The sequence below is a fragment of the Macrotis lagotis genome, chromosome 5, assembly GCF_037893015.1.
Source record: "Macrotis lagotis isolate mMagLag1 chromosome 5, bilby.v1.9.chrom.fasta, whole genome shotgun sequence".
Lineage (NCBI taxonomy): Eukaryota > Metazoa > Chordata > Mammalia > Peramelemorphia > Peramelidae > Macrotis > Macrotis lagotis.
Genome location: NC_133662.1, coordinates 199,894,632 through 199,919,830, shown reverse-complemented (window position 1 = coordinate 199,919,830; position 25,199 = coordinate 199,894,632). Strand labels below are relative to the sequence as shown.

The following is a 25,199-nucleotide window of genomic DNA, read 5'->3' as shown; positions in this document are numbered from 1 at the left end:
AATCATCCAAATAAATCTGATGCTATAGAAATATTCACCTACTGTACCTAATGGGTCATACCTAACCTATATGCACACAAAATTCTAACTAGAGGAAAATAGGGTCTTCTAGCATCCTAGATGTCCAATGAGTAGACAAAATGCATTGAAACAATGCTACATTATACACTCTCAACAGACATAATCACCAGCTGACTTAGACGCTTTCTCACGGCCCAGAGAAGTCTCCACTCACACAGGTATCCCATCTATACAGGCCACCTCAGCTCATACCACCCTGGCATCGAATGCTCTCGAAGTGTACAGAGACTGACACCCAGACTTTCTACCATAGGAATGGAACGAAGATAAACGCGCCCCGAATAAGCCTGGCATCTGGAGGGGCAGACGCAAGCTGGTTTGCTTGCCAACTGTCTTTAGCGTTGCGCTGTCCAAGTGCTGAATCCTCTGGGCAGCTCGCGGTGGGAGAACCTGCAATATGCTTTCGCCCTAGGTTGGAGCTCTCCCCAGAGTCTGGGCCCCTTGACTCACCTCCACGAAATAAAAGCAAGGTAGTAAGGTGACGCTGTCCTTGGTCACTTTGCTCTTTGGCCTTTCCTTGGCCGACATGCCTGCGTTGGGCAAGGGTCGGGGGTCTTCTCCAGGGGGCGCCGAGCTCGAGGCACTTCGGAGCAGAGCTGCTGCTGCTGCTGCCTCTTTCAGCCGCCAGCGCCCGGCGCTGATGTCACATTCCCCCTGGACGCTTTGGGAGTCAGCGCGCTGCATGCATGCAGCAGCGTCCTCTCGCCTCTCCCCACCCCCTCTTTGCAGCACTGCTGCCACAGGGCTTTCAGTTCCAAGCTTCAGGGTCTTTTCTGACCCCCTTCTCTCTGCTCCCCAACAAGCTGTCTCCAATTTCCTCTCTTCAGAGACTTCCTGCCACCCACCCAACCCTCAAAATTGTTCTTCAATGGCTCCTTTCCCTTCTTCCAGCTTCCCTCTCCCTCAGCTCTCCCTAGCTCTAGCGATACCAAAGTGTTTTACAGCAGTTCTGAGGCTTGACGTCAAGAAACCTATTACTCCCAGAAAAGGAGAGGAAGGACCCTGGTTTTTCTGCAGTAGTAGAGCTGAGGGCTAGGTCGCTTATTCTCTCTCTTCTGAAGAATCAACATTTGTCGCTCCAGGAACTCTCTGTTTCTGTTTGCTCAGAGGAAACTCACCTTTGGGTGAGCCTCAGAGGAAGAAAACTGTCTTGTCCTAATTCTCTTCCCTTGAAATGAAATCATGATTTTCATTCCAAGAGAAAACCCAAGAAATAATTACTTTAGGTCCATTCATGACCCTCTTAATTAAATGCCTCTGTCATGTGTACATTACAGCATAGTCTAGTATTTAGCAAAAGTGGTTCATTTTATTCAGCATCCAATCTTAGGGCAGATAAAATATGAATTCTTGAACTGTAAAAATATAGGTATAGGAGGTCTTGCAGGAAGGTATCAAAATCATATATGCAATGATAATGATCATCCTTGGAATATCAAAGTTTTTGTTCCATTTCTCTTCAGTCAGTGCTTTATTGACAATTTAAATAAATTTATCATAAAATAAAAGATTAATTCTCCAATTCTTGGGTGGATGAATATTGGTAACTTCATTTTTTCTCTAAGGGTATGGTTTCCAGGAGTGACTAGTGAATTTAAGGTGTATGTGGGAGAACCTTTGAAAACATTTCACTTTTTGGTGCATGGGGTGTGTTATGATTAATAGATAATTTGATGATTGAGTAGTCTGTTTTCTGTTTGTTGTATTTGTCCATTATTCTTTGCCCAAACATGATTATATTTTTTTCTCATTAACAGTTCCACTCAATTCCATTTTGCAAAAGGAAAATGAATAATTATGGGAAACTTAGAATTTTATTATTAAGGAGGAGCAGAAACAAATCACATATACTCTCATTAGCAGAGTTTTAAGTATGTTTTAGACAATTTATTATTAGTAGAAATACCATTATCTTGAAAAAACATTATTAAAAATGATAAAGATTATCTTTTTGCCCTCCCAAACTTATCTTTCTATGTTTATCACCTTTACTATTATTATTATTATTATTACCATCAAAAGTCAAGACTTTTTCTATGTTTCAAAGTGCTATTTCAATTCTTCAACTTAAGTATGCCAGTGGTATCTCACAAAACCTATCTTGACCATATGTTGAATTCCTTCTTCCTATATAGAGAAGTGGGAATATCTTTGCTTCATCAATCTGTTTCTGTCTGCTAGGGAATGAATCAACATATATTTATTAAGTATTAATTGTGTTCCAGATAAAATTAAGATAGTCCCTACCATCCAGGGGATTACATTTTAATAATAGAATTAGTGGGTAAGATTAAGACTCATTTGTGAATTAGCAAATGATTTAAGAATTTGAACAGACAGTTCTCAAGAGAAGAACCGAGGTGAATTAGTTATTTGAAAAAAAACTTCAAATCACTAATAATGAGATAAGTGAAAATTAAAGTAATTCTATAAGATTTTATTTCATACTCATCAGCAAAATGGCAAAGATAAAAAAATAGCAAAGATGACAAAAATGAAAATGACAGAAATTAGAAGGAGTGTGGGAAAAAACAACACATTGCTGCTCTGATTGTAGATCTGAGAATGGACACAATCATGATGCTCTTGTCTTTTGCTTCTGAAGAATACCAAAATGACATCACTATGTTAAAGACAAGTAGCTGTGTGACCTACTGTGCTTAATCAGACCAATACAAGCTTGGAATGTTCTGCCACAGGTCAGGCACAAATGGTCCATATGAACAACTGGGTGGCTATTCTAATTTACATAGTTCACATTTCCTTAGAATTGCTTCAGTTCTGACTTGCTCATTGAGTATAGCACCCTCTCTGATGAGGATGTGACATGCTGAAAAGTCCTGTACCACTATCTCCCATGCTACACAATCAATTCCAAAGTTCTTAAGAGAGATCTTCAGGGTGTGACTGTATTGCTGCTTCTTACACCACTATGAACCCTTGCCCTGTGTGGGTTCTCCATAAAATAGTCTTTTGGCAAGCATATCTTTGGTATTTGAACAATGTGGCCAGGTCATTGTAATTACATTCCTTATAATAACATTTAATGCTTGACAATTTAATTTGAGAAAAGACCTCATATCCTGCCCAGTGATCTTCATAATCTTCCTAAGACAATTTAAACAGCAATGAAGTCAGCATAACAAGGCTCTGTAGACCTTCTTGTTAGTCAGTCTAATATCTCTTCTCTGCCAATTTCTTTTGGAGTTTCTCAAATACTCTGGCATATGAGTGTTAACTTAACTATCAATGAGTACTTGCCTGGAAAGTACAATACCAAAGCCAGTGAACATATTCATGATATTCAGAACTTCTCCATTGGCTATAATCGATGGTTCTACATATGGAAGGTGTGGTGCTGGCTGATGGAGCGCCTGTGTTTTCTTAAAGTTAATTGTTAAGGGGTAGTTAGGTGGCACGGTGGCTAGAGCACTGGCCCTGAAGTGAGGAGGACCTGAGTTCAAATGTGACCTCAGACATTTAATATTTACTTAGTGGTGTGACCTTGGACAAGTCACTTAACCCATTGCCTTAAATAAATAAAAAAGTTTAAAAAGGTTAATTGTTAAATCTAAGTTAGCACAAGTAGTATAAAATTGACTCATATTTTGTTGCATCTCAGCTTCAGAATTTGCATTGAATGCACAATCATCTGAAAACAAAAAAATGTACCAACACTCCCTTCACTTTGGTCTTGGTATGTTCATACTCAGTGAAGGTGTTTTATAATGTGACTGAAAACATCATGGTAAAAAGCATGGGAGCAAGGACACAATCTTGTTTTACTTTGTTAATGACTAAGAAATCAGGAAAGCATCATCTATCATCCAAGTATGACATCATGAAATTGACACAAAGTACCATGATAGAAAGCAATATGGAATTATACACACCAAAAAATGTCTAAACAGTTCATGCCCTTTGACCAAGCTATAGTACCACTAGACCCATACTCAAAGAAAGGAGAAAAGGTTCAATTAAAAAAAAATCAAAATTTATAACAATTATGTTGTGGTGAAAAAACAAAACCAAAACTTAGAAAAAAAGAATGTCCATGAATTGGGGAATGACTTCACAAATCCTAGCATATGACAGTAGTGGAATACTATTGTACTATTGGAAATGAAATAGAATTTCCATACACAGATGGGCCTGCTAGGTGTGACTTCCCTTCAACCTGTTTAAGAAGCCACTCAGCTTCCTCAAGATTCTGCAGTGGGTAGCTTCCATTTTTGTTTTGCCACTTGTGGAGCTTTAAGGACAGAGCAAGTTTCCTAGTTTCCTGCTCAAGTCAGAGTCCTCCTAAAAATGAGACAATTGAAGCTGCTTTTGCCTATCCGTTTATTTTTATTTATTTTTTAGGTTTTTTTGCAAGCCAATGGGGTTAAGTAGCTTGCCCAAGGTCACACAGCTAGGTAATTATTAAGTGTCTGAGGCCAGATTTGAACTCATGTACTGACTCCAGGGCCGGTGCTCTATCCACTATACCACCTAGCTACCCCTGCCTATCCATTTATGATGAATCAGGTCTCACTTAATGCAACACTGGAGCCTCTGTGTAATACACCTTGCAGCAATGATGTTCTTATAGGAGATTTCTCTTCTTCTACACAGCTCTATGTTACATTTTCAGTACTGGTCTTCCAGTACTGCATTATTGCACTTGTATTTTATATTGGGTATATGAACCTATCTCAGGAGACTCAAAAAATTCCCTTTCTCGACTTCTTTATTATTCTTATTGTTACTTTTATGGCTGGTGAGCATCTAAACCTTGGCTAAAGCTCTGCAAGATTTTTAAGATGAACACAAGTGAAAATCTTATTGGACAGATTGACTCTTGCAAAATGATAAACTGCTACTTTGACTCTATGACCAGTATGAGAAGTCTGAATAATTATGTTATCCTTGGTTTCCTGAACATGAAATTTTTTTTTTTTTGGGGGGGAGGAAATGCATAGTTTGTATGTAAGGAGACCAGATTGCACAGTCAATCAAACATTTCTACACATGGCTCAGGAACAGTTGCACCTCCTACAGGAATGTAATTAAAGGAGAGAACTACACTGTGTGAAATAACAATCTATTCTACAGCATACTGCCAACATCTTTAGAACCAATACACTTTGTTTCTAATAAAAGTGATGGTGTTTAAAATAAATTGATGGATTAAAAATTCAGCTACTTTTTGCAAGAAATATATATCTTAGATACAAATTCTGGATGTAAATGCTTCAATTTGTAGACTTGAAGATCTATGAATTTATTATGAGATTGAATATGTAAAAATGAAACTTCAGCTTCTTCACTAAGGGTTTTAGCAAAAGTGTTTATCCCTCAGGCCTTAACATGTAACTTTATTCAGGAAGAGGATGTACTACAGCACTATTTTTAAAAAGGAAGAAACTGTATTTAAATTAAATACAACTCCAAGTTTATACTGTTCATATGCCTTAATACCTGTCTTTGTTAAAAAACAAAAGACATTGCATTATAGATGTGGCAGAGCAAAAAAAAATGTGCTTGGTATAGATCTTAAATCTAAATACTATTCATGTTAAATTCAAATTCCTGAATGTGCAGAGATGGGTTTTAAAATAAATAATCCTCAATACTTGAGTTGTGCAAAAATTGTTTTATGGATAGGGACTGGAAATTTCAAGTAAGTGTGTGTGTGTGTGTGTGTGTGTGTGTGTATAAATTGTGTATAAATTTAGTAATCCTAACATTTGAGATGTCTACATTATCCAGGTTGGTTTTATAGACCAAATACACTCTGATTATGGTTCACCTAGGCATTTGGAACATTTCAGGCAATTCTTTTTAATATTTGTCCTCATGCTACTTGGTTTCAGAATGGAATAATCCTGTATAAGTATAGTATATAAGTATAGAAAAATTTAACTTTTCTCCTTTAAAAAAACATTTAGAGGAGAGACAAAATCTTGGTTTTTACTTCTGAAATGTATTTAAATGTTTAGTCAATGAAGTTGTTATTGGAAGTTCAGCACATATATTATTTTCGTTCTTACTCCATAAATGACTGATTTTTAAAATTATGATGTGTGGTAAATAAAAGAACACAATTGAGCTAGTTATATAATGAGTGACTGTTTATTTGCATACATAAATAAATTTATTCTGTGTATGTACAAGTCATTCACTTTATTGTCTTATCTTGATGGTTGTGTGTGCAGAAACTCCAATTTTTTCATCCATAATTATTACTTTGTGAAGTACAAATCACTGGTCCCACATTTTTATTGCCTTTACATTATAAAAATTGTCCATGTGAAAAATATATTTTTATGCTTCAAAAATTAATTTAAAAAGTTGAAAAATAAAAAGAAAAGAAATGACACAGAAGATTTAAAAATACAGACTTTTTTGAATTGAGGCAGATTGAAGAGAAAATAACTAAGAGAAATATTTACATAAAAATGAGCACCATAATGATAAATAATTTTAAAATTTGCAAGAACTTTGATTTATGATTCTTTAAGACCCATAATGAAACAGAATGCTCATTTTCTGACTCTGATTGATTAAAAATGAAGAATGAGATTTTTTTCCTCATTGAATTTCAGGATAAGAGGGAGAAGGAAAAAGATCTCTGTAAATTAAAAATAATTTATTAAAATAATTACATAAAGCAACATTAGAGGAGAAGGCACTATCAAATTCCTGGGAAACCAGGAAAGGAATATTAAAAAAGTAATATTCAAGGAAAACATGTATTTATGAGAGGCAGAAACAAGAGAAGAGTGCTTATTAAGTATGGAGTATAGCTACTCTAAGGTGCTCAGTGTGTCTTCTGTAAGAGCAAATAGGCTAATACCCTGGAATTCAGTGTGTGGAGGTGAGTATTGTGTATGATCAGAAAGATAGAAATAAGCAAGAGAGTTAAATGAAAACCAAAGTCTCTATTTTATTATGGAGGCATGAGGAGTCATTGGAGTTTAGAGCTCTTGATGGGAAAGTTCTTTTTCTGAATGTTTTTCTTTAACAGTTCTTCAGGTAAAGAGTATTGGAAAATTGCATATCGCACTAAGAGGTTGCGCTACTTCCCAGAAGCTCACAGCAGTGAATTGTATGGGGAGGATGTTTGTCACAGGTCTTCCTGACTTCAAGGCTAATTCTTTGTCTATCATGTTGCTCTTCCCTTCTCAATAATATTCAAATAAATATAAATCATTATTCCCCTGTATTCTAACTCCTCACTGTATAGTAATTCTTTTCAATCCTTTTTATTAATCTATATTTGCCATCTACATTTGGAACCTAAACTTTTATTTCATGTGAAATATATATACTAAGGAGGATGTAAATAATTTAAAATAGGGGCTAAATGTTGTATTTGTATTCTCAATACTTAGCACATAACAGGCATTTTAGCAATATCTCTTGATTAGACTGATTAATAACAATGAAAATCATATTTCTATGTATTTTAACCAAATTTTAGACTGTTAAAATGCCATCCTAAAGTATGTTTTCCAGAAAAAAGCATCCACTCTTTTTTATTTTCTTGGCAAAAAAGAGAATCCCTGATTTGAGCGCTATTTTCCCTTTATACTATATAACCTAATATCGAAGTATGAAGGGTTTTTTTAAAGACTGATTCATGCTTAAAATATTCCCATTGAATTTGTTAGGCTTCTATAAAAGCCTTGTGGAACACACTCACTTTCTTGTTCATCACTGTTAAATTTGAATTTTCAGAGATTTAATTTCTTTAAACCTATCAATTAACTAGTATTTACTATCTACCATGTGTTGAGTTCTGAGCTAGATGCCATAAGTAAAAAGATTAAAAAATAAGATAATCCTTGCTTTGAAGGTGTTAAATTAAGTTGCTCTATATTTTCATTGACCGTAAATACACCTATAGTTATCATTCAGTTATCATATATGTAAAACACACAAAAACCCAAATAATGTATTATATAATTTTATGTTATGTTATATTATGCTTTTAATTATAAATGTGTTTTATTTCCACCCAGTATAATATAAATTCCTTGAAGCCAGAAATTACTTATAGTTTGTTTCCTGGTATCCCCAATGTTTAACCCTATGATTAGCACTAGAAGATAATTAATGTTTGATGAATTGAACTGAAGTTCCTATAATCTGAATTTCAGTTTGAATATTTTATCTTTATTCTACCAAAGTAAGAGTTACTCTACACCCCAACATTCTCCAGTCTCCCATAATTTATTTATCCTCATTTTGTAGATGAAAAAATTAAATCAAATTATTGAAACATGTCACTCAATGATCAGTCTCCTTCCATTCACCATGTCTTTTTCCACTGATCTGTGAGTGCACTTGTATTATTGCTTTGGTTCACTGAGCTTTATAGGATTTATTGTCTCCATTTACACAGATCATTTTTGTTTACTGGCCAATTTTGTCTAGATTTCTCCATATATTAATGGACCTCTGTCTGATTTTTGGTTTTAGATCACCAAACTACAGATTCTATTTTAAATATGATAGTGCCCAGCTCATCAACCTCCTAACCCCCATGATCAATATCTTTATTCTTCTTTATCCTATCACAGATATGGTCATATCCACAAGTGCTCAGTGCTCTCTCTTTAATATCCATCCTCCTGATATTCATCCATCTGATCATAACATCCTTTTATGTACTTCATTCTGTATCTTATTCCTTCTAAACCTGTTGTTTATCCTTTTAAAATGCTGCTGTACCATTCCCTGTTTTCCCAAGTCATGATCCCTGCTCTAGTCTCACTTTCCTTCTTTCAAAATCTGGTCTCAGTATACAACTAATTCAATTTTATAGTGGCCTTTGCCTCTGTTGCAGGTACCTTAACCCTTCCTATTACCCTATTACTTAATCTCAACTTTAAATCATTTTGCTCACATTGAACATCACAAAATATTCATAGCCCTATTTTTCTCACAACTTAACATCTTATTTTTGATCTTCAGCATCCATTATCTCTATTACTGTGATAGTCTCATAATTCAACAACCTGGTCCATATTTCTTTTCTTTAATCTATCCTTCATGTCAATATCAAAATGATATCACCAAAGTTTAGGTCAGACCATGTTACTTCTGTTAAAAATTCTCATGGTTTCCTTATATCTCTAAGATCAAACAAACTTAAAAACTATCACAACCTCATGTCAATCTACCTTTCAATGCTTATTGAATATTAATTTATTGAATGCATTCTATCTTTCAGCCAAATTGTCTGCTTGCTATGCTCCATTTGGTATTCAATGTCTCATCTTTAAAGTTTATCCAAGGCTATGTCTTCTGCCTAGAATGAATCCTTTTTTACCTCTACTTTTATAAAAATATTACTTTTTCTGAATTATAAATAAAAACAATTTTAACATTGTTTTTTAAATTTTTGGCTTCTAATTTTTTTTACCTTTCCACCTCCCCATTGAAAGGCAAGCAATTTGATATAGATTATGTATGTGCAGTCATGTAAAACACATTTCCTGATTATTCATGTTGCATGAGAAAACAGATCAAAATACCCAAGAAAAATAAAGAAATCTTTTAAAATACACTTCAGATCACAACCAGATATCCTCAGTTCTCTTTCAGGAGAGAATTTTTCCATCATAAGTCTTTAGGAATTTTCTTGTATCATTGAGTCATTGAGAATAGTTTGTCAGTTGAGAATATCACTCACAGTTAATCATTGTCATATATTACTGTTACTCTGTATAGTGTTCTGGTTCTGCTCATTTTGTTTTCCTTTGGTTCATATGCATCTTTCAATATTTTCCCTGAGAGCATCTTGTTCATATTTTAATTTTTCTTATTTATGGATATTTTATTTTTCCAACTACACATTATGAAAGTTTTTCAACATTCATACATACACACACACACACACACACACACACACACACACACACACACACACATATATATATATTTTTGAAGTTACACAATTCCTTCCACCCTCCCTTCCCACTCCCTTGCCTTCAGCAATGAACAGTTAGGTTTAATATTATACAAATACATTTGTATTAAACATATTTACAGCTTAATAATTTTGTTATAAGGAATTAGGATTAAGGAAAAGAAATACATGGTTTTTTTTTTAAATGCAAATTAGTGAAAATCAGATTCTGAAGGGTTTTTGTTTTGTTTTGTTTTTCTCCCTCTGGATGGGGATAACGTTGTCCATAGCCATCTAATAGGGTTGTCCTAGCTCTATGACATGTTGAGAAGAGCTGCATTTCATCACAGTTGAACATCTTTACAATGTTGTTATTAATGTGTACAATGGTTCTGCTCACTTTGCACAGCATCAGATCCTACAGTCTGACCATTTATGGTTTCTTATAGAAAAGTAATATTTCAAAATATTTATATACCATAACTAGTTTAACCCATTCCCTAAATGATCAGTATCCCCTCAATTTCCAATTCTTTGCCACTACAAAAAGAGCTGCTATGAATATTTTGGGATATGCAGGACTTTTCCAATTTTTTATGATTTCTTTTGCATATAGGCCTAGAATTGGATTGGCTGGGTCAAACGGTATGAATAGTTTTATTGCTTTTTGGGCCTAGTTCCATATTGTTCTCCAGAATGGTTGGATCAGTTCACAACTCCAGCAAAAATGCATCAATGTTCCAATCCAACATTGATCATTTTCCCTATTTGTCATCTTAGTCAATCTCATAGGTGTGAGTTGATGCCTCAGTTATTTTAATTTGCATTTATCTAAACAATAATGATTCTGAGCATTTTTGTATGATTTTATATATAGCTTTAATTTCTTCATTTGAATACTGTCTATCCATATCCGTTGACCATTTATCAATTGCAAGAATTGTTTGTAATCTTATAAATTTGATGAAATTCTCTATAAATTTTAGAAATGAGACCTTTATCAGAACTCCTAGTTTTGAAGACTGTTTCCATGTTTTTTGCATTCTTTCTGATTTTGGCAGCATTGATTTTATTAGTTCAAAATCTTTTTAATTTAATATAGCTAAAATCATTCTTTTTATAGTTTATAATGTATGCTATTTCTTGTTTGAGCATGAATTTTTCCCCTTTCAGTAGATCTGATACATAGAATATTTCTAGGTCTATTAATTTATCTTTGGTGTTGCTCTTTATGTCTAAATCCTATATCCATTTTGACCTTATTTTGGTATAGGGTAAGAGATGTGGGTCTTTACCATACTGTTTTCCAGTTTTCCCCAATCATTTTTATCAAAAGCTTCTTTTCCCTGAAGTTAATATGTTTAGGTTTGTCAAACAGCATACTGTAGTAATATACTCTATTTCTTAGCCAGTACCAGGTAGTTTTGATGACTGTTACTTGATAAAATAGTTTTGGATCTGGTAGAGCTAGACCTTCCTTTACATTTTTTCTTTTACATTTTCTTTTTTAATTTATGCTTTCATCATTCATTTCAAGTTCCCTTGCTATTCTTGACTGTTTGTTGCTCCAGATGAATTTTGTTACTATTTTTTTCTAGCCCAATATAATATTAATTTGATAGTTTGGTATGGCACTAAATAATTTAATCTGAGTGGAATTGTCACTTTTATTATATTAGCTCAATCTAATCATGAGCAATTGGAATTATTACAATTAATTAGATCTTTATTTGGGTGAGAAGTGCTTTATAATTGCATTCATAAAGTTCATAAAGTTTGTCTTGGGAGGTAAATTCCCAAGTATTTAATGTTGTCTACAACTATTTTAAATGGAATTTCTCTATCTCTAACTCTTGAGCTTTGCTGCACAAATATAGAAATGCTTTATTTATGTGTGTTTATTTTATATCCTTGGCTAAATATGTTACTTGAATGAATTTATTAATTGTTTCAAGGAGATTTTTAGATGATTTTCTTGTGCTCTCTATAGATAGCATCATATGAACTGCAATGAGTGAAAACTTTGCATCCTCATTGCCAGTTCTGATTCCTTCAACTTCTTTTTCTTCTTTTATTACTAAAATTAACATTTCTAATAATATATTGAATAGTAACATGATAATAAGCATCCTTGTTTCATCCCTGATTTTATTGGATCTGCTCCAAATTTGTCCCCATTGTATATATCTGTTGATGGTTTCAAATAGATACTACTTATTATTTTAAGGAAAACTCCTTTTATTATTATACTTTGGGAGCAGCTAGGTGGCACAGTGGATAGAGCACCAGCCCTGGAGTCAGGAATACCTGAGTTCAAATCCTGCCTCAGACACTTACTAATTACCTAGCTGTGGAACCTTGGGCAAGCCACTTAACCCTACTGCCTCGCAAAAACTGAAAAAAAAACCTATTGTTATACTCTCTAGTGTTTTTAATAGGAATGGATATTTTATTTTTATCAAAGGCTTGTTTCAGCATCTATTGAGATAACCACATGATTTCTGTTAGTTTTGCTATTGACATATTCAGTTATGTTGAGACTTTTCCTAATATTTAACCATTCCTGCCTACCTGATATAAATCCTACTTGATCACGCTATATTATCTTAGTAATAACTTAATGTAATCTCAATACTAAAATTTTATTTAAGATTTTTGCATCAATGTTCATTAAGGATATTGTTCTACAATTTTTTTTATCTGTTTTGGTTCTTCCTGGTTTAGGTATCAGCACCATGTTGGTGTCATAAAAGGAATTTGGCAGAACTTCTTTTTTCCTACTTTTAAAAAATAGTTTATGTAGAATAGGAATTAATTGTTCCTTAAATGTTTGGTAGACTTCACTTGTAAATCCATCTGGACCTGAAGACTTTTTCTAAGGGAGTTTATTGATTAGTTCTTCAATTTCTTTTTCTGAAATAGGGTTATTTAAATAGATTATTTCCTCTTCTGTTAATCTGGGCAGTTTATATTTTTGCAACTATTCATCCATTTCATTGTATCAAATTTATTGGCATATAATTTGACAAAGTAGTTACAAATTATCTCATTAATTTCTTCCTCACTGGTGATTAGTCCTCCATTTTCATTTTTGATTTTCTTAATTTGATTATCTTCTTTATTTAAAATTAGATTAACCAAAGGTATATCTATTTTATTGACTTTAAAAAAACTGACTCTGAGTTTTATTTATTAGATAAATGAATTTTTGTTTTCAATTTTATTAATCTCTCCTTTAATTTTCAGAATTTCTAATTGGGTATTTATTTGGGAATCTTTAATTTGTTCTTTTTTCTAGCTTTTTTAGTTGCATGCCCATTTCATTGATCTCCTCTTTCTATATTTTGTTCATTTATTCATTCATTCATCTAGAAATAGAAAGTTTTCCCATAAAACTACGTTGGCTGAATCCCATAAATTTTGATATGATGTCTCATTATTATCATCTTCTTGGATATAATAATTGATCATTTCTAGGATTTTCTGTTTTATCCATTCTTTTAAAATTAAGTAATTTGGTTTCCAATTAATTTTTGGTTTATCTTTCTGTGACCCTTTACTACACATACATTTTATTGCATCTGAGAAGAATGGCCAGAATATTGGTCTGAGAAGTATGTATTTATAATTCCTGCCTTTCTGATTGTAAGGTTTTTATGCCCTGCTATATGATCCATTTTGGTATAGGTGCATATACTTCTGAGAAAAAGGTATATTCTTTCCTATCCATATTAAGTTTTTTCCAGAGGTCTATCCTATCTAAAATTTTTTTAGGTGTTTGCAAGGCAAATGGGGTTAAGTGGCTTGCCCAAGGTCACACAGCTAGATAATTATTAAGAGTCTGAGGCCAGATTTGAACTCAGATAATCCTGACTCCAGGGTCAGTGCTCTATCCACTATGCCACCTAGCCATACCCTACCGAAATTTTCTAAGATTTCAGTCACCTTCCAAACTTCCTTCTTGTTTATTTTTTGGTTAGATTTATCTAGTTCTGGAAGAGGAAGGTTGAGGGTCCTCATTAAATTTTGTTCTCTGTCTCCTTGTAATTAACTCAGTTTTTCCTCTAGAAAACTGGATGCTAGAGTACTAGGTGTATAAATGTTTAATAATAATAATATAGCTTCATTGTCTCTGGTATCTTTTAAGAAGATGTTGTTTCCTTATTCCTTTTAATAAAATCTATTTTGTCTTTTGCATTATCTGAGATCAGAATTGCTGATTTTTTAACTTTATTTTGCTCCATCCTTTTACCTTTACCCTATGTTTATCTCTCTACTTCAAATGTGTTTCTTGTAAATAACATATTGTGGAATTTTTTTTTTTAGGTTTTTGCAAGGCAAATGGGGTTAAGTGGCTTTCCCAAGGCCATGCAACTAGGTATTTAATAAGTGTCTGAGGCCGGATTTGAACCCAGGTACTCCTGACTCCAAGGCCGGTGCTTTATCCACTACGCCACCTAGCCGCCCCGGAATTTTGGTTTTTAATCTATTCTGCTATCTGCTTCCATTTTATGGGAGAATTCATCCCATTACCAATTACATTTAAGAATATTAATTCTGTATTTCCCTCTATGCTATCTTTCCCCTTTAAATTTTTCCCTTTCCCTACCTCTTATTCCTCCTCACCAAAGTTTTTCTCCCTTTCCCCTTTAAATTTTCTTTAAAAATTCAACTTTATTTTTATTTTCCCTTATTCCTTTGCCTTCCCTTTTTCTCAGTCCCTTCTTATCTTTCCCTTCTCCCTCCTTTTCCATAGTTTAGGATAGATTTTTAAACCAGAATGGGAATTTAATTTATTCCCACTCTGGGCCAAATCTATTGAATAGAATTTACTTAGTGTTTACACCCTCCCTTTTTTACCTCTAGAATTATAAATCTTTGTGCTTCTTCACTTTGTATTATTTATCACTCATCAATCACAGCTTGATTAATTCATTGCTTGAAAAGCTCAAAGTATTATCAAAGTACCATCATTGATTTATTGCTTGACTGTTTAATAAGCAGTCTTGCCTCAAAGTTACTAAGTACCCTCCCCTCTTCTGTTTCATTAGAAGTATACTTTTCAAGAGTCTTGAATTACAGCAAATTATGATCATTTTTACCTTACCCCCTTTTCAAATACCTTCCAAGGACACACAGTACTCATTAGCCAAAGTATCCAAAGCCAAATCATTTTATGAACTGTTTGTACCCCTCCCCCTAAGCATACTTTTTCTCACAATTCCTCCACCTCCCAGGGTACTTAACCCCTTGTTAAGTAAAGTATGTATTAATCTAAACCTGATTTAATTAACTATGAGTATCTCAAAGTGCTCTAACTAGCTCTGAAATTCTCATTTAAGAGCTCTAACCAGCTCTGAAGGTCTCACTTAAGAGCTTTACAATTGATTGTAAGTTATGGGAGATACTGATTCAGTACCACCCAGTTTATGATGCCCTCATCTGAGAAAATGCTAAACTTTGTGAGCACAGCAGAATTAAAGTAGGTGAAAGGAAACTGAGACACTTAATTTAAGAGTAAAAACCCCTGATTTTCATCAGGGCTTTTTGTCTTAAACATAGTGATATCATCTTGGGCTTTTTCAATGGAGAGTCCAGACCCAACCATACCCATATCTTCTAAGTCTTGTTGTAAAAGTAAACATACTCTTGCCTCCCTATCTAAAGAGAAACATCAAGAAAAATAAAATGAGAGAAAAAAGTGTACTTTAGTCTGTGTTCAGATACCATCAGCTCTGTCTCTGGGATGGATTGCATGCTTTATCATAATTCTGTCAAAGAAGTTGTTTCAATATTTTTCCACACAGTTTTTATTGTTAGCTGTATTTTCTTCCATCCTTCTCCTCCATACTCTCATTTATTCTATTCTCTCTCTCCTTTCACCTTGTTCCTCATCAAAAGTGTACTGTATCTGACTTTTTTCTCCCACAATCTACACCACCATCCCCTCTTCCTGTCCCATTTGTCCCATCCCTTTTCTCTCTTTTTCTCCTCTTAGGTAAGATAGATTTCTATAACCTATTGAGTGTATAAATTATTTCTGAGTCACTTCTGAGAAGAAAAAAGGCTCATTCATTCCCCCTCATATTCTCCGTTTCTATTCCATTGCAAAAAATTTTTCTTGTCTCTTTTACATAAAATATTGTAGCCCATTCTAGCTCTTCTTTCCCTTTTCCCCAGCATATTTCTGTCTCATGCATTGACTCCATCTTTATGATATATTATACTTTCATATTCAGCCCCCTCCAGAACCTTGGCTATATATGTTCCTTCTGACTGTTCTAACAAATGAGATGGTTCATATGAGTTATCAGTGTCATCTTCCCATGCGGTAATACAGGCTGGTCAACATCATTAAGTCCCTCATAATTTGCCCCTCCTGTTCTCTCTCTATGTTTCACCTGAATCCTGTTCTTGAAGATCAAACTTTCAGTTCAGCTCTGGTTATTTCAAAAGGAAAGTTTGAAAAATCCCCTATTTCATTGGATGTCCATCTTTTCCCTTGAAAGAGGATATTTAATTTTGCTGGGTAGTTGATTCTCAGTTTTAATCCAAGATGTTTTGCCTTCTTTTTGACTTGGGAATTCTGGAATTTGGCTATAATATTCCTGGGAGGTTTTTATTTTGTTATCTCTTTCAAAAGTTGATAGGTAGATACCCTCAATTTTTATTTTACCCTATGCTTCTGGAATATCAGGGCAATTTTCCTGGAGAATTTTTAAAAATGAAGTCTTGGCTCTTTTCCTGGTAATGATATTAAGATAACCCCACCTTTTTTAAATCATCTCTCTTGGATCTGTTTCCAGGTCAGTTGTGTTTATATTTCGCATTTTCATCTAGTTCTTTTTTTTGGGGGGGGGGTTGTTTTATTGTTTCTTGATCTCTCACAAAAGTATTCAGCTTACCTTAGCTCCACTCTATATTTAAAGGAGTTATTCTCTTCAGAGAACTTTTTAGCTTCCTTTTCCATCTGACCAATTCTGCTTTTTAAGGCTCCTCATCGATATTTTGAACTGTTTTTTTTCATATAATCTGAACTGGTTTTTAAGATATTATTTTTTTCAACATTTCTGGCCAAGATGGCGGAGAGAAGTCAGACAATGTCTCCTGGCTTTCCCTTAAAACTAACATGAACCAAGCCTCTTAACAGAATTTGGATCCACAGAATGCAGAGAAGAACCTAGGAGACCATCATGAAGCAAGGTATGTCTCAGGGGAGTGTGGGCAAACCAGGGACAGAGAGCAGAGAGCCAGTGCAGGGCCAGCAGAGTGAGACCAGGGGATTAACCTGGAAACAGTGGCAGAAAGGATTGACATGTGCATGGCTGGTGGGAGATCTCTAGTGTGGCCCAGACATCTATCTGGTCATCTAAGCTGGTCTGGAAGACCTCTGGGCCACAAACCGTCTTGTTTCCAGTGGAGTTCCTTCCCTCCATTCCAATGGAACTTTCTCAAGAATAAACATAGAAATAGCCCCAGGTATTTGTACCTTGCCCCAAGGCTCAAGTGTGCATAGAGGATCTCTCCCAGAGATGATTGTGGATTAAGTTGATTAACTGTCTATCCCAAGGCCCAGGCCACATTGTGTGAAGACAATCCAGACCTTTCTATCCTCCCAAACCACCAGGCCTATGGAGTGGGCCACCAATCAACAAGACAGAAAATCCAGAAAAAAGCTTCTGGCATCCCCTACAGGCTGGTCCCTTGAGTAACCCCTTGGAGTGGGAAAAGCCTCTGGGAATCTCAACACCAATGTTCTGTGAGTCTGTCCCCCAACACAAGATCCTAGAAAAAGGACCGAAAATGAGGAAAGGCCAGATGAAATCTGGGTCCTTTGAAAGGTACCTTGAAAACAAGGATCCCAACTCAGATAGGACTAGAACTTCCGAGGAAAATATGAATTGATCTCCATCCCAGAAAGACTTCTTAGAAGAGATCAGAAAGGAGTTTAAAAATCAAATGAAAAAGTTGAGAAAAGAAATCCAGGAGAAAATTAACATTATGCAAGAGAAAATTAACATCTTGAAAAAGAAAACCCTTTGGAAATACAATTGGACAAGTGCAAAAAGAAAATAATTCTCTCAAAAAATTGGGCAAATGGAAACATCCTACAAAAATAGAATTGACCAATTGGAAAAGGAGATGCAAAAGGAAAATGAAGAAAATTCTTCTCTAAAAAGAGATTGGAGGGCAGTTAGGTGGTGCCTAGCTGCCTAGACCACTGCCCCTGGCGTCAGTAGTACCTGAGTTCAAATCTGGTCTCAGACACTTAATAATTACCGAGCTGTGTGTCTTTAAGTAAGCCACTTAACCCCATTGCCTTGCAAAAAAAAAGTGATTGAAATGTGGAAACAAAAGACTTCCCAAGACATCAAGAATCTGTTAAACAAAATTAAAAAATGGAAAAAAATAGAAGAAAATGTAACATACCCCATCAGCAAAGCAACTGACCTGGAGCATAGATCCTGGAGAGACAATTTAACAATCATACAGCTTCTTGATAACTTTGAAGGAAAATAAAAAAGCCTGGACTCCATAGTTCAGAATATAGTGAAGGCCAATTGCCCCGATAGAGGGCAAAATAGTAATTGAACGAATACATTGATCACCAACTCCTGGAAAGTATCCCAAAATGAAAGCACCAAGGAATATTATGGCCAAACTCCAGAATTATCAGATAAAGGAGAAAATCCTGCCAAGAAACCAGAAAGAAGCAATTTAAATATCAAGGAGCATAGTCAGGATTATACTGGTTGTATCAACATTAAGGGTTGGAAGGGCCTGGAATATGATATTTTGAACAGCAAGAAATCTTAGAATGAAGACAAGAATTCACTATCCAGAAAAGCTGAACCTTATCTTCTAGGGGAAAAGATGGACACTTAAAAAATAGGAGACTTTCAACTTTTTCCTGATAAAAGACTGGAGCTAAATAGAAAATTTGGACTTCAAACAGGAGATTCAAGAGACACATGAAAAAGTAAAAAAAAAGGAAAAGAAAAAATGAAGATATAACTGGTTATATCCCCATGTAGCAGAAAGATTCTCATAACTCTTGAGAACTGTAACTCTATTAGAGGGAATATACTTGGCCAAAATTAATGGACACTCATGACTTGTCCATGATTCTGATAGAATTATTTAAAAAAATTCTCCCTGGGGGGGGCAGTAAAGAGACTGAAGGATGGAGGAGATTAAAGGGGTTAAATTAAATCACATGAAGAGGTGAAATGGACCCATTGCAATAAAAGGGAAGAAAGGACAAAGTGAAAATGACCTGATTCTTGCTCTCATAAGATTTGGTTCAAAGAGGGATTAACACATACACACACACACACACACACACACACACACACACACACACACACTCACTTTGGTTTACAAATTTATCTTGCTTTTAAAGTATTAAGAGGGGAAAGGGAGAGGGGGAGTAAAAGATGGAAGGAAAGAAAGAAGGGGCAAAGGGAAAGGAGAAAGAAAGGGGAGGGGAATTGGGTTCAAGGAGGCAAACATACTGAAAGAAGTGGTATTATGAAAGCAAAATGGAAATAGGGATAAGGTGAAAAAAGGGGGAAATACAAATAGAGGAAAGAGAACATGGAGGGTAAGAAAGAGTAATATTAACTTTGAATGTGAATGGTATGAATTCTCCCATAAAATATAAGTGGATGGCAGAGTGGATTAAAAACCAGAATCCTATAATTTGCTACTAACAGGAAATTAATTTGAAGTAGAAAACACATATAGAGTAAAGATAAAACATTGGAGCAAAATATTTTATGCTTCAGTTGAAGACAGACAGGTGTAGCAATCCTTATCTCAGACAGAGTAGCTGCAAAAATAGATCTTATTAAAAGAGATAAGGAAACTATATCCTCCTAAGCAATATATCCTATATCCTCATAAGCAATGAAGTAATTTCAATACGAAATATGTATGAACAAAGCAGTATAGCATCCAAATTTTTTTTCAAAAATTTATTTATTTATTTATGGCAAAGACTTCAGTGACTTACCAAAGGTCACACAGCCAGGCAATTATTAAGTGTTTAAGACCAGATTTGAACTCAGATCCTTCTGACTCTTGGGCCAGTGCTCTATTCACTGGACTACCTAAATGCCCATCCAAATACAAAAAGGAGAAACTGAATGAATTACAGGAAGACATATATAGCAAAACTCTACTGGTGGGAGACCTCAACCTCCCTCTCTCAGAATGAGATAAATCTAATCATAAAATGAGCTAGAAGGAAGTTAAGGAGGTAAATAGAATGTTAGAAAACCTAGACATAATAGAACTTTAGAGAAAATTGAATAGGGAGAGGAATATACCTTTTTTCCTGTAGTATTTGGCATCAACACAAAAATTGACCATGTACTAGGACATAAAAACCTTCTAATCAAATGCAGAAAGGCAGAAATGGTGAATACTTCATTTTCAGGCCACAATGCAATAAAAATCATATGCAATGATGGGTCATGGAGAGGTGGACCTAAAACTAATTGGAAACTCAGTAATCTCATTTTAAAGAATAAGTGAATCAAACAGCAAAATATAGATAGAAATAATGATTTCATCCTAGAAAATGAGAATAATGAGGCAACAAACCAAAACTTATGGGATACAACTAAAGCAGTTATTAGTGAATATATTATATCTCTAAATGCTTACAATATTAAAGTGGAAATCAATGTACTAAGCATGTAAGTAAATAATAGAGAAAGAACAAATTAAAACCCCCCAATTTAATACTAAAATAGATATTCTAAAAATTAAAGAAGAAATTAATAAAATTGAAAGCAAGAAAACTATTGAAATAATAAAATCAAGAGCTGGTTTTATGAAAAAATAACCAATAAAATAGATAAACCTTTGGTTAATTTGATTAAAAAGAAAGAAGAAAAACAAATTATTAGTATCAAAAATGAAAAAGGTGAAACTTAATTTAAGTAATAATTCAGAATTATTTTGCCCAACTATAGGTCAATAAATTTAATAATCTAAGTGAAATGGATGAATATTCATAAAAATGTAAGTTGCCTGGGTTAAGTGAAGACCTATGTCTTTATAGAACTAAATAACCTTATCTCAGAAAAAGAAATTTCAACAAGCCATTATTGAACTCCAAGGTCAGATTGATTCACAAGTGAATTCTATCAAACATTTAAGGAAGAATTGGTTCCAATTTTACAATAACTCTTTGGAAAAATAGGTGCAGACAGAACTCTGCCTAATTCCTTCTATGAAACCAATATGGTGCTGATACTTAAACCTGGAAGAGTAAAAACCGAGAAAAAAAATTATAGAACAATTTCCCTAATGAATATGTATGCAAAAATCTTAAATAAAATCTTAGCAAATGTTTACAACAAGTTTTCAGTAGGACAATGCAGTATAACTAAGCAGAATTTATCCCAGAGTTGCAGGATTGGTTCAATATTAGGAAAACTGTCAGGATAATTGACTATATCAACAATAAGCCTAACAGAATTCTTATGATTATCTCAATAGATGCTAAAAAAGCCTTTGATAAAATACAGCAACCATTCCTACTAAAAATGCTAGAGAGCATATAACATATATCTGAAACCCTGAACAAGTATTATATACAATGGAGATAAGCTAGAGGCATTCCCAATAAGAATAAGGGTGAAACAAGGATGTCCATTATCATCCCTACTATCCAATATCATATTAGAAATTTTAGCTTCAGCAATAAGAGAAGAATTTTCACTCTTTGCAGATGACATAATGGTATAGTTAGAGAACCTTAAAAAATTATCTAAAAAACTACTGTAAACAATTAGCAATTTTAAACAAAGATATAGGTTATAAAATAAATGCACATAAATCCTCATCATTTCTATTTATTACTAGAAAGGTAAAGCAATGCATGAATATTCATAAAAATGTAAGTTGCCTGGGTTAAGTGAAGACCTATGTCTTTATAGAACTAAATAACCTTATCTCAGAAAAAGAAATTTCAACAAGCCATTATTGAACTCGAAGGTCAGATTGATTCACAAGTGAATTCTATCAAACATTTAAGGAAGAATTGGTTCCAATTTTACAATAACTCTTTGGAAAAATAGGTGCAGACAGAACTCTGCCTAATTCCTTCTATGAAACCAATATGGTGCTGATACTTAAACCTGGAAGAGTAAAAACCGAGAAAAAAAAATTATAGAACAATTTCCCTAATGAATATGTATGCAAAAATCTTAAATAAAATCTTAGCAAATGTTTACAACAAGTTTTCAGTAGGACAATGCAGTATAACTAAGCAGAATTTATCCCAGAGTTGCAGGATTGGTTCAATATTAGGAAAACTGTCAGGATAATTGACGATATCAACAATAAGCCTAACAGAATTCTTATGATTATCTCAATAGATGCTAAAAAAGCCTTTGATAAAATACAGCAACCATTCCTACTAAAAATGCTAGAGAGCATATAACATATATCTGAAATCCTGAACAAGTATTATATACAATGGAGATAAGCTAGAGGCATTCCCAATAAGAATAAGGGTGAAACAAGGATGTCCATTATCATCCCTACTATCCAATATCATATTAGAAATGTTAGCTTCAGCAATAAGAGAAGAATTTTCACTCTTTGCAGATGACATAATGGTATAGTTAGAGAACCTTAAAAAATTATCTAAAAAACTACTGTAAACAATTAGCAATTTTAAACAAAGATATAGGTTATAAAATAAATGCACATAAATCCTCATCATTTCTATTTATTACTAGAAAGGTAAAGCAGCAAGAGTTAGAATGAGAAATCCCATATAAAATAACTTCAGACAACATAAAATACTTGGTTGTCTACCTGCCAAGGCAGACTCAGAAACTCTGTGATAGCAAGTATAAAACACTTTTCACACAAATAAAATCAGAACTAAAAAACTGGGCAAATATCAACTGCTTATGGATGGGCAGAGCTAAAATAATAAAATTATGATTCTACCTAAATTAAACTACTTAATTATTGCTATATCAATCAAACTTCTAAAAAATTAATTTAGCGAGCTAGAAAAAAGTGTAAGTAAATTGATATGGAGAGGTGGCTAGGTGGTGCAGTGGATAGAACACTAGCCTTGGAGTCAGGCGTACCTGAGTTCAAATCCGGCCTCAGACACTTAATAATTACCTAGCCGTGTGGCCTTGGGCAAGGCACTTAATCCAATTGCCTTGCAAAAACTAAAAAAAAAATTGATTTGGAGAAACAAAAAGTCAAGGATATCAAGGGATTTAATGAAAACAGTGCAAGAGAAAATGGCTTAACCTTACCATATCTACAGTTATATTATAAGTAACAGTCATCAGAATTGTCTAGCACTGGCTAAGAAATAGAGTGGTGGATCAGTGGAATTGACTAAGTAGAAACAAGACAACAGGAAATGATTGTAGTAATCTGTTGTCTGATAAACCCCAAAAGTCCAGCATCTTATATAAGGACTCACTGTTTGATAGAAACTGCTGAAAAAACTGTATGATAGTATTGCAGAAACTTGGATTAGACCAACATCTGACAATCTATACCAAGATGAGATCCAAATGAGTGTAGGATTGAGAAATAAAAGACAATATTATAAGCACACTAGGAAAACAAGGAATAGCTTATCTGTCAGATCTATGGAAAGGGAAGCAGTTTATGACCAAGGAAGAGATAGAGAACTTCAGAAAAAACAAATTGTACAATTTTGATTACATTAAATTAAAAAGCTTTTGCACAAACAAAACCGCTCTAAACAAGATCAAAAGCAATGTAGTAAATTGGAAACCAACTTTTACAACTAGTGTTTCTGACAAAGGACTCATTTTTAAAACATAGAGAATCAAATTTATAAATAAAAAAACAACCATTCCACAACTGACAAATGGTCAAAGGATATGCAAAGACAATTTTCAGTCAAGGAAATGAAAGCTATCCATAATCATATGAAATATTGCTCTAATTTGTTACTGATTAGAAAAATGCAAGTCAAAACATCTCTGAGGTACCACCTAACACCTCTCAGATTGGCCAATATGACCAGAAAGGACAATGATCAATGTTGGAAGGGATGTGGGCAATCTGGGACACCAATGCATTGCAGGTGGAGCTATGAACCAACCTTTCTGGAGAGTCATTTGTAATTACGTCCACAGGGCAATTAAAATGTGCATACACTTTGATCCAGCAATAACACTACTGGGTCTGTATCCAGAAGAGATCATGAAAAAGGATAAAAATATCACTTGTACAAAAATATTCATAGCTGCTCTGTAGTGGCAAAGAATTGGAAATTGAGGGTATGTCCATCAATTGGGAAATGGCTAAACAAATCATGGTATATGTACCGATAGAACACTATTGTTCTATTAGAAATCAGGAGGGATGGGATTTCATAGAAACTTGGAAATTTTTTCATGTATTGAGGGACATTGTACACCCTAAAAGCAGCATGGGGGTGATGATCAACCTTAATGGACTTACTCCATCAGTACAATAATCATGGACATTTTTAGGAATGGAGAATACTATCTGTATCCAGAGAAAATGCTGTGGAGTTTAAAAAAAGAACAAAGATTATTATTTTCAATCTTTAAAAAGTTGTCTTAGGTACTACATAATTTTGCTATCTCTGATATTCTATTTGCTCCTCAAGGATATTTTTTCTCTCAACACATTCAAATTTGGATCAATGCATATCATGGAAACAATGGAAAGATTATCAGATTTGTCTTCTATTGGGGAGAGAGGGGGAGGGAAGGAAGGAAAGGAGAAAATTGTAAAATTCAAAATCTTATAAAAATGATTGGTAGAAATTACTGTTGTATATAATTGGAAAACAAGCAAAATATTTATATAATTAAAAAAGATATTATTTTCTTCAGTGCTTTTGTTAGTTCCTTCAACAAGTGGTTGATTTGGTTTTCATGACTTGCCTGCTTGGCTCTCATTTTTCCTCCCAATTTTTCCTTTACCTCTCTTACTTGATTTTTGGAGCTCTTCAATAGCCAGAGACCAATTCATATTTTACTTGGAGACTTTGTATATAGAAGCTTTGACTTTGTCATCTGTATTTTGATCTTCCATGGGACCAATTTTCTATAAGCAGATTCTTTTTTTTTTTCAATTGTTTGCTCATTTCCCCAGCTTATAACCTGATTTTAACTCTTTATTAAGCAGTGCTGCTTCCAAGATGGAGGATGTACTTTTCCAAATT

At 34.1% G+C, this 25,199-nt stretch overlaps 1 pseudogene; it reads left to right on the top strand.

The window, feature by feature from the left end:
- Positions 1-607: 607 nt before the first annotated feature.
- LOC141489445 (synaptophysin-like protein 1 pseudogene) lies at positions 608-5,129 on the top strand (annotated as a pseudogene).
- Positions 5,130-25,199: the final 20,070 nt, after the last annotated feature.